Below are 10292 nucleotides of genomic sequence, written 5' to 3'. Positions count from 1 at the left end.
AAGACTGTACTATATATTACTATATTTATTACAGACACCAAAATGTATCCACCAATGAACAAGCACTCGGCAGCAGTAGCAGTCTCTTATCTGTTGCAACCTTCTGGGCCGAGAGAGTGAGATAGAGGGAGAGAGATTAATAGACATAATTATATAGGGACTAATAATAGCAATGCCAATTCTGATGATAATGGAAATAGAATCAGAATTAGAATCAGCTTTATTGGCCAAGTGTGTGGGCACATACAAGGAATATGACTCCAGGTTTTCTTTGCTCTCAATGTACAGACACTAAACTTAAAAACAAGGACAGGTTAGACAAGGTAACACAGACACTTAGACACTAAAAACTAAATCTTAAACTACTCTACAGACCTATGGGTACAAATATATTTTACTTATTATTTGTATATATACGAGTAGATAAATAAATATATACATTTAAAAAAAGAAATACAACACTTACAGACAGGAGACAATGGTGCAATAGAGAGTGCAAAGGTACAGAGATAAATATGGTTGTGAGTCAGGTTGTTATGTACAGAGATAGATGGTTGTAGTATTTACAGTATTTACAGTTCAATCAGGAGAGACTTAATACGTTTGAACAATTATTTATTTACAGTTGAAATGAAATGTGCAAAGTCTTTGGCGATTAGACTCCATCGTGATGTCATCGTGTGCTGGAGGGGTGTAGAGGCCGAGAGCAGGATAGGAAAACCCCCAGATGGAGTCTAGACACTGGTGGTGATGATGGTGAAGAGAGGATGCAGGATGAGCTGAGCTGACTGGACACTGATGAAAAGGATGGAGGTGACTGGGGTGGAGGAGGGTCGCAATAATCGTCTGAAACGATGAGCAGAATGCGGAAGAGAGAGGAGCAGATTTAAAGTTTGACAGCAGTAAGATGATTGGTTCACAGACGTCGTGTCCAACTCTAGTTGGTTAATACTTAAATGGAAACGCCCATAATCAGGTGATCACGAAACAGGAACAGAGAGGGTAAGAGAGACAGTGTAGCATGAATGAAGTTAATGATGAATGAATGAATGAGAACAGTCTTCCTGCTTGAACTTTCGCTAAGCTACATTTCAATCAGGAGAGACTTAATACGTTTGAACAATTATTTATTTACAAGTTGAAATCAAATGTGCAAAGTCTTTGGCGATTAGACTCCATCGTGATGTCATCGTGTGCTGGAGGGGTGTAGAGGCCGAGAGCAGGATAGGATACCCCCCAAAACAATGAGAAGAAATAACAGGAAGCATATACTCACTTTTGATGAAGCAGGCCTTACCTTACCGGGTTTTAACAGGATTCTAAGAAGACTTATTAAGGCTTAAGAATTAAGCACAAAGAGCGTGAATAATTGATATGCATTATGAAACAATTATTAGACATTTACATTCACATTAATAGCCATCAATTGGCCGTGCAAGAGTGAGATCACAAGACATGAAGCCAGCGATTGGCCGTGCAAGAGTGAGGTCATGAGACCTTGGCCAGCGAGTGGCTGTGCGTAATGAGGTCACGATAGACCTGTGAATGACCCGCAATTGGCTGTACATGATGGGGTCACGACAGACCTGGACCTGCGATTGGCCGTGCATGATGAGGTCACGATAGACCTATGCGAGGTGTATGCTGATCCGATGACCTGATCGCGCCACTAAGGCTGAGTGTTAACGGTCATATGACCCTAAGCTGACGGTGGCCGAATAGCTCATACGTGAGGTGCGTGATGAAACCTATATGATCTACGTGTTTTAACCAAGTGTGTGGTGCGTGTACGTGCCCTCCCCCGCCATGAGACCTTGTGACATGACGCAACGGTGAACCTCCACCAAAAGCTTACCAGAATTCAGGGTTTCAGAGATCTTTGATTTGCAAGAACGGTGCGATATCAGGGCGAATATAAGATGTGTAGGCCGAGGAAGACCACCGCCCAAGTTGTTGCAGAGAGGATGATGAGATGCCTTGATTGGCAGCAGTAGTGGCAGCACCTATTCTAAAAGAATGCCCTGAATAATGCTGGGGGAATAAATTGATTTTGAGGAGCACTTGTTTTAGATGAGAATTAAACCAAGATTTTGAAAGAGGGGAGTTCCCAGGTGTTAGAAATAGAGGAGACTTGGCTTTAGTAGGGGGTCTGACTAAAAGGTATTTAATCATGTATTTAAAGGGGCAAAAGAGTGTTCCTGTGCGAGCCACAATGACTGAACAGGACCCATTACATTTAGTATCCTTAAGATCTAAACAATAGTGACTAGAATGAAAGGCTAAATCAGAGAAAGAAATATTCCTATTGGGATTGAATGATTGAGAGGAAGTTGTAGTGAATTCACCAGCTCTGAGAAATGCATAAAAAGCCATGGAAAATACTGCCTCGAGCAGAGCGTCAACATAAGGAGATAAAAACCCTTTTCTAAGCACAGATAACATGCTATGAAGAATGGACAAAGTAATAGGCCTCCTGCGCTCTGCAACAGGAGGGGAGACTTTAGCAATGCCCTTTAACAAAAGTTTAATAGCAGGATTCGAAAATAAACTAGGAAAAGAGGGATCATAACATCTGACGTTAAACTGGATTCCTGCAAGTAATTCTCTAATATACTGAGGTTTAAAATGTCTAACATCCATACAATAGCCTATGAAAGCACAAATGGTGTTAATGGGTGGTATACATATTGAAACACAAAACAAGGCAAAAGTACTCCATGCAAAATCATATGTTTTTAAAGTGGAGGGGGCTAAACCTTTCCTCATATAATATTTGGATGACTCTAAATAGCTGATCATGGGGCCATGATTTAGAACGGAGTTGGCTCCTCCCAGGTTGCCAGGTTTGCTTCACTCCGACAACCTTTCACTCTCTCAACCTAACCTAACCTCTGGCACCGAGTTGCCAGCTTCTCTTCATCCCAACTTCGTCTGCCGCTCTCTACTGGCACCGGGTTGCCAGGTTCTCTCCCCACTGCCTCTTCATCCCAACCTCATCTGCCGCTCTCTACTGGCACCGGGTTGCCAGGTTCTCTCCCCACTGCCTCTTCATCTCAACTTCGCCTGCCGCTCTATACTGGCACCGGGTTGCCAGGTTCTTTTCCCACTGCTTCTTCATCTCACCTGCTTCTACTGCCTCTACTGGCACCGGGTTGCCAGGTCCTCTCCCGTCCGCCCCTCCCTCCCACCGGCTTCCACCAACCTCCACAGGCACCGGGTTGCCAGGTTCTCTCTACTGCCTTTTCGTCCCACCTACATCTGCCACCCTCTACTGGCAACAGGTTGCCAGGTCCTCTCCCAGCCGCCGTTTTGTCTCACCTGCCTCCACTGCTCTATACTGGCACCGGGTTGCCAGGTCCTCTCCCTGCCGCCTCTTCCTCCCACTCGCTTCCACCACCATCCATTGGCATCGTGCAGCCAAGGTCTCCCCTCCCTGCAACCTCCACTATCAGTGCTGCCAACTGGATTGGCACCCACATCTGGCTTCGCCCACCAGCCTTCATTCGTCATGCCATTCACTCTTCCTCTGGCTGCAACAATCCCGCCGGCAGGCGGTCTTCAGTTCTCCTTGGCTTCAGCTGTCCCTCCAGTTAACCAGCCTCCTTCTAAACCATCTCCCGTCGCAGCTCACCTTCGACATCAGATCCTGACTGGTAAATATATCGACCTTGCGGAGTTGCTTCTTCCCTCCCTCGACCAACCTTCTCAACCACGCCTACTCAACAGCCACGGCGGCATCATGATCATGCTTGCCAAGGCCCCGTCTCGATCCAAGGAGCTGACAGCAGTGGAGTTCGCTTATGCCTTCTCCCTGTGCAGAGACATCATCTGCTCTGTCTACCCAGCCCGTAGGCAGGAGCTTGATGATTACCTCTCCTTGGTCCTGCAGTTAGCCCTCTGTTTCGGTGGCACTGGCTTCTACCAGTATCACGTCCAGTTCTCCTCCAACGCAGCAGCTCACCTGCAGCAATTCAATCAGGGCACCTACTGGGGTTGCCTGGATCAAGAGCTGTACTGCCGCACCTTCGCAGCCCGCTCCGGTCTCAGCTGCCACGTTTGTGGGTCATCGCCTCACCCTGCCACTGCCTACAAAGCGTGAAAAGCTGCTGTCAACATCAATCTATGCACAATGCGAGCCCAAAACAAATTTCTCTACGGGGACAAAGTTATCACATTGTATAGTATCGTAGCGTTTCAAATCGTACCGTATCATATCGTATTGTCTTATCACATCTTGTCGTGTCGTGTCATATCATTGTTTCAAAGCGTACTGAATCATATAGTATCGTATCGCGTCCCATCGTGTCATATCGTTGTTTCAAAGCGTACTGAATCATATTGTATAGTATCGTATCATTTGGTATTGTGTCGTACCATATTATATTGTATTGTGTCAAACCAAAAAGGCGCACGGCGAAGTTATACTCTGAATCCCACCTGATGTCGAAAAGAGGCCATTGAGACGGATGAATGGGGACAATTTTGAATGAGTCGGTGATATCTGCTTTGGAGAGCCACGTGCCTTGCCCTGCTAACTTTATCAAATTGATGGCGTTATCGACTGACGCGTAGTGAAGAGAAAAAGGTTCAGGCACTGTTAACGCTCGTAAAGGGGCCGGAGCGCAGCGCGGACAGGTCGAAAATTAATATTTTCTTCCCTGAATATTTCCTTGTAGCTACACCTATGGGGCTAGTGCGAAATACTGAAAAGGGAGAAGACTTGAATGGACCTATGAATACCCTTTATTAACCTCTTTCTCTATTAGTTGCGAGACTATTTCTGGCTCTTTCGCTGCAGACTGAAGATTCTTTGTTACGTATGTAACTGAGGGAGAAGCTATAACTCCAACCCGAAAACCCTGAGAGAGCCCTGTAAGAAGGTGATCCACGAACACTGAATCAGGATGAGATGACAGTTCAGCTGCTAAATATTTAACATTTATTGGTGTAGAAGGGTGAAAGTTCAGAATGTCTTTGAACCACTTCGGTTCTCTTGGCGTGCAAAATTCCGAGACGGAACGATGCGCCGTGGGCAGATGGACCGGGGATGCGCATCCCTGCAACTGCTGCAAACGTGAAGAAAATGGCAATTGGGAAATGAGCAGTCATTTTCATTGAAATTGTTGCAGATCGGCGTACTATTAAAGAAATGCATCTGACGGCCACGTTTTTCGGTAAGAGGTAGAGGCGTGGGTGGAGGTGGGGGCTTGAAGAGAGACTGCTGAAACGGCACTGAGGGGCACAGGACACAAGAGACAAATAAGCATTGAGTTCTTGTCTTCTCTCGCAGAGCATATTACATCACAGTATATGCCGAAAGCTGCCACGAACCCGAAACTCAAATCATTATTAAGCCGGGGATCGGCGGATTTAAAGACGGCAGTTCAATTTTCGCCTGTGGCGACGCTATTAGCGCACTCTGGTGAAGGCAGGGATAAGGCTGACTAGATCAATGCCATCTAAGATTTTAGACCTTAATCAGGGAGATATGTACGCTGATTGAGGAATGTAAGGCCTACCTAAAATAGGAGCTGGAACAGCCGTGGCAAGTGAATGTGCAGAAGATTCAATCCGAGTGATAATGGATGGCTGACTTGTCGTAGTGACATCCAACATTGAAGTGCCCGAATTTGCAGAAGTTGTAGCAGAGGAAGAAGTGGCAGATGAAGCGTTCTCCAGAAGACAAAGGCGTGCGTCAATATTACTCATAGATTTATTCAGAGCCTGTAAGGTGGAGACTAAGAAACTATCAGAGGATGAGTGGCTTGGATTAGTCGGCTCCGCGTGAGAGGGGGACCGGCAAGACACATTTCTCCTCTTGGGCTGAGGAGCTTGTGAGGGACCTGATTTCCTTGTTCTTTTCCGACCGCGAGTTGGTACGGAAGAGGAAATGATGGAAGCAGCCGGTTGCTCGGCGCGATATGAGCATTCTCCCTGTTCGTAACTTGATAATTCCGCCAACTCGCGGAGCTGGGAGAGAGAAATACCTGGTGCTGGAGTGATGTCACGACCATGAAGCTGAGACATAAAGAATCCTGCCTCGCCTTTTGATGGACTGTCACGAACTGCAAGGCGAGCACTCCTGCGACTGCGGTCAAGCCAGCCGTGGTTCGCGTTTCCTTGGTCAAATAAGCCGCACCTTTTTTTCGAGTGCGCAAATGATCTAACGTTTACGGTAATCGTAATGAAGCCGCTCTGAAGAGCTGCTAGTAGTGAATTTGGGGCAGACTGCGGTCTCACAATCAGACCCATAAACCATACGATACTTTTACAGTAATTATTCCCGGTAATAAACTGAAGGTATCACGAAGGTATCCTTCCGGATTTCAAAGTAAAGGACGACGTGAGAAAAAAACAAAAAAAACATTGTGTCCATAAGTAGCTCAAGATACATATACTGCTGAACTAAGTACTTCCTAGACTACTTGTATAACTACTGTGAAGTACTTTTACTGTTTACTTTTCGAGTAATCCTGTGTCAAAATCCTTAACAGAGAGCAAGAATAAGGATATTTCGCCCAACTTTGATGTGGAATAAAAACCTTATTTTCCATAAGTAGTCCAAGATTCATACACTTCTGAACTTATTACTTCATAGACTACTTGCTTGCATAATATGAAGTACTTTTACTGAGTACTTTTCGAGTAATACTGTGTCAAAATACTTAACGGAAAGCAAGAATAAGGATGCTTCACCCAACTTTGATGTGGAATAAAAACCTTATTTTCCATAAGTAGTCCAAGATTCATATACTGCTGAACTAAGTACTTCCTAGACTACTTGTATAACAACTATGAGGTACTTTTACTGAGTACTTTTCGAGTACTCCTTTGGGTCTCCTTCCTGTCAAAATGCAGGAACGTCATTATGTCCCTGAAGCGATTTCTCGCCATGGTTTGTCTGAAAAATGGGAAGCCCCATTCCTCAGACCACAGACTGTCGAGTTCAATGTTTTTGGCGCACTGTGCGCCACGGACATAAAAACGGCGCTATGAACGCTTTGAGTTCAGCCACTGTCAGGCCCCACGGGCTGTCGCCGTGGTCCCGATGAGCCTCAGCCACAGTGCTTCAGCATGCCATCATCAAACACACATAAAGGCAGTGAGCGCATCCTCGGCGTTGCGCTTTGTGTGCGCTGTGGGGCCAGCAGCTTCCGTCAGGACATCTTGGCTCTGCCTTCTCCCTGGACGTCCATCTGGCTGAAGGACCACCCACACCGTCCCATCCTTCCCCTTTTCCACAGTCGCCTCCGGCTGAGATGACACCAATGGCGGGCTGAGCACTCCAGTGGGCTCAAGAGCTGGTTTGGGGAGGCCTAGAACAACAATAATAGCCTAATAATAATAATAATAATAATAAAGATATGAGCAGCAGAATAGGCGAATAAATAAGCGAATAATAGCCGAGGCTATAACTTAGCGTAAGGCAGCGGAGCTCACTTTGAGCGTTGTACGCCGTAGCCGCCGGGGAAAGCCGTCTCTTTTTCCTCGGTACAGACTCCGAGTCACTCTCTGAGGAGGTGTACTCGTGTACCCAGGAAAGATCGCTTTCATGTCCAAGCTCTGATGGATCCCCTCCATCAGAATCACCTCTGTCCAAGTTGTGAAACATCTTCAGGGCTTCGGCAGTATTCAAATTCCTCCTCATCCTTTCCCTTTTGGACATGTTGTCAAGGCTCCATCGCAGACATATCAATAACTAATCAATAATCACAGTAACCCTATATAATAATTAACTTACAAGTTAATTTGCAAAGAAGCACAGCTGGAGACCGCAAGCAAAGTTGGAGACAAGAGAGACAATGAAAATGCAAACCGCGCAAAAAATGTATCAATGAAACCCTGCGAAATGATATGCGGTCAATATGACCGCTTATGGCCGAAATAGGTAAAACATATAATATTTTCTTTGTCTTTTGTGTATTTTATATAAAAACTTTTTAAAATTAAAATACAAACACTTTTTTTTTTAAAGTCAGGTAACAGCAGTATTGCATTTTTTCATTCAACAAAGTTATTGCACATATTAATTTGAAAACGGTCAAAATGACCGTCTTGGTCGTTCTAGTGGTAAGGATTACTCAGAAAAGTACTCTACTGTTTTTTTCTCACGTCGTCCTTTACTTTGAAATCCGGAAGGATACCTTCGTGATACCTTCAGTTTATTACCGGGAATAATTACTGTAAAAGTATCCTATGTTTTATGGGTCTGATTGTGAGACCGCAGTCTGCCCCAAATTCACTACTAGCAGCTCTTCAGAGCGGTTTCATTACGATTACCGTAAAAGTTAGTGTATTTGCGTGCTGGAAAAAAAGGTGCGGCTGATTTGACCCAGGAAACGCGAACCACGGCTGGCTTGACCGCAGTCTCCTGCACCGGCTGTCCGGGGAGATGGAAGGAATCTCCGGCAACACATCGCCTTCGAGATCAGGATCCTCCGCGAGCTGATCGAGGTCAGAGTCGGACATTGGAGAAAAATGAAACAACGAGATGCAACAAAGGGTGAGTAGGAAATGTTCCATTCTCAATAATCGTCTGAAACGATGAGCAGAATGCGGAAGAGAGAGGAGCAGATTTAAAGTTTGACAGCAGTAAGATGATTGGTTCACAGACGTCGTGTCTAACTCTGGTTGGTTAATACTTAAATGGAAAAGCCCATAATCAGGTGATCACGAAACAGGAACAGAGAGGGGAAGAGAGAGAGCGTAGCATGAATGAAGTTAATGATGAATGAATGAATGAATGAGAACAGTTTTCCTGCTTGAACTTTCGCTAAGCTACATAGAATGTGGATTGACCATCGATGTAGTGATAATATATACATGATAAGAGGGTGAATTAAGCAATGCCAATAAATAATTAATAACATATTTCCCATGCACAGTGGATATTTGTATAACTCACATGTACAGTTGATTAGATTATTCACATTTATTGTCCCTGACACTCTGGCTGAGTTAGCTGTTCATCACAGTGACAGCCTGGGGAAACAAACTGTTCCTGTTTCTGGTTGTTTTGGCGTACAGTGCTCTGTAACGCCTGCCGGAAGGGAGAAGTTCAGTTTGTCATTGGGATGTGAGGAGTCTGCAGTGATGTTACCTGCCCGTTTCCTGACCCTGGACTGGATGGAGGGCAGGTTGGTTCCAATGATCCTCTCTGCAGACCTGATTGGTAATGTCCTGTTTGGTGGCAGATCCAAACCAAACAGTGATGGACATGCAGAGATAACTTATATTACACATGTAACTTATATTAGAAATAGATACCATGGTATCGATAATATAAGTATGACTGATAATAATTTTTGTTGTGTGAGTAGAGCAGGTCCATGGCAGCAGCTATCCAAAACATCTATCCATAAGAATGTTGTGATACAAAAAAGCACAAAAACTCCCGGGAAGATATGAAGTTAGTAACATATATTAATGGATTGCACATGCAAACAGATAACATGAATATATACAGACTGCCTTCATATTGCAAGTGCAATGTTCAGAGGAGAAATAGGGCACTATGAGCTATTTAAAGTATGATTAAAGAGTTTTTAAGTTTTTAAGTGAGTAGGATTTTAAAAATGGGTTTAGATATCACAGGTAGCCATGCAGGAGAAATATGTACATTACATGTGCAGCAGCATTAAGGACCAGCTGTTTGTTTGTTTGTTAATTGATTTGATTTTTATTAAGTGACTTGGGGCGGTCAGATGTTGTTCTTCAGCGGTTTACCAGAATGGAAATTAAGTTGACTAAACTGTAAATACATGAAACATCTGAATGTTCACCTGTTTTTGGTCATTGTCAAAATAGGGGGATACATTATCACAGAGACAAAGCTGCTTTCTTTCAGGGTTCAATGTTCCCAAAAAGGTGAGGACCCAGATGCAGATTTAAATGATTTAATAAAACAAAAATCCAACTGAAGAGTCAACAAAAACAGGCAAAACAACAAGGAGCCGGGTAATCCAAAATCCAAAATCCAAAAAATCCAAAATGAGACATCAGCAAACACAGGAAGACAGTGAAGGGCAGGTGAAAACAATCAGGGCAGGACACACAATCAAACAAGCGGGAAACACAAAGGCAGGAAGTGGACCAACACGAGAGACAAGGTGACAAAGTAAAACAGGAAATGATCTAATCAAAAAGACACAAGTGAACCAAACATGGAATACATTAAACACAAAACTAAACAATGAGAACTCATGACAGGGAGACAAAATGACAAGGTAAAACAAGAAATAATAACTGAACACCGAAATACAAGACAAAAACATAACTAAACTAGAATGACT

The sequence above is a fragment of the Semicossyphus pulcher genome, unplaced genomic scaffold (genome assembly GCF_022749685.1).
Source record: "Semicossyphus pulcher isolate SPU_LCO1_2020_fin unplaced genomic scaffold, fSemPul1.0.p SCAF_10, whole genome shotgun sequence".
NCBI classification, from domain to species: domain Eukaryota; kingdom Metazoa; phylum Chordata; class Actinopteri; order Labriformes; family Labridae; genus Semicossyphus; species Semicossyphus pulcher.
This window is presented reverse-complemented; position numbering follows the sequence as displayed.